The following is a 988-nucleotide window of genomic DNA, read 5'->3' on the forward strand; positions in this document are numbered from 1 at the left end:
CCCTCTATAAGTCAAGACAAAACATGTAGGCTGTGACCAAGGCACCCTGTCAAGCCCCACCTCTGCCACTGCGTCCCTATAAACTAGCTGCAATGAAGGCAAAAGAAGACATTCATTCAGGAGCTGCAGTGGGAAAGCAAAGCAGGCCCCAGTCAGGCTGACACATTTCTATTGGTCTCTTCAGACCAGTCAGCCCATGCTCTCCACAGCAAAGAGCTCTGGCCTGGCTTTGGGAGTGCACTGATTTTCACCCAGGTAAAGAGCCCATGGCACCAGTGGACAAAGCTTCAACCCTCTCGTCAGACATATCAAGCTAGGGATATTTTGTCTTCTGAAACAAATACATGCAACAGTCATGGGTCCAAATACTCCCTGGCTAGGTAAAGAGAGAGGAGTGCTCCTGCTCAAGAGGAGCAAGCCACCATCAGCCACCCAGAACCACATGCAGCAGTGTGCCAACTCCGGCTGGCTGGACACATTCCCGTGCAGATGATGGAGAGCACTCTTCCCTTCCCTCAGTGCAGTCTGGCACCTGGAGCCAAGCGACCCAACTGCAACATGGGACTGAGTTCAAGGTTCCTTTCTAAGGGCCGAAGCTGTCTGTTCTCTTTGGAGGCCTATGACAGCCTTCACCAGATTTTCTGGTTATTGTGCCCACAGTTGCTTTCAAACACCCATATATCTGCCTTTAATTCCACACTTTGTCCAAATAGAAATAATATCTACTATTTTTTTTCTCCTTGCAGCTGGTGTTACTGGCAAACAAATGTAAAACTCTATCCTGAGACAGCAAATCATGGGCAACAAACATGATGTCTAGCAATGAGCTCCAGAGCCCAGACCAGCACCTGAAAAGCTCCAGTCTGGGCTGAGAGGTTGGCTCTGGCTCCCTGCAGGTATCAGACCAAAGCCCAGCTCCAGGCCCAGGGGCTGAGGGATAAACAATAGAAGAGGGCTCACAGGCTGAACTGTAGGTGTTTGGTTCAGC

The sequence above is a fragment of the Nestor notabilis genome, unplaced genomic scaffold (assembly GCF_000696875.1).
Source record: "Nestor notabilis isolate BGI_N333 unplaced genomic scaffold, ASM69687v1 scaffold14770, whole genome shotgun sequence".
Classification (NCBI taxonomy): domain Eukaryota; kingdom Metazoa; phylum Chordata; class Aves; order Psittaciformes; family Psittacidae; genus Nestor; species Nestor notabilis.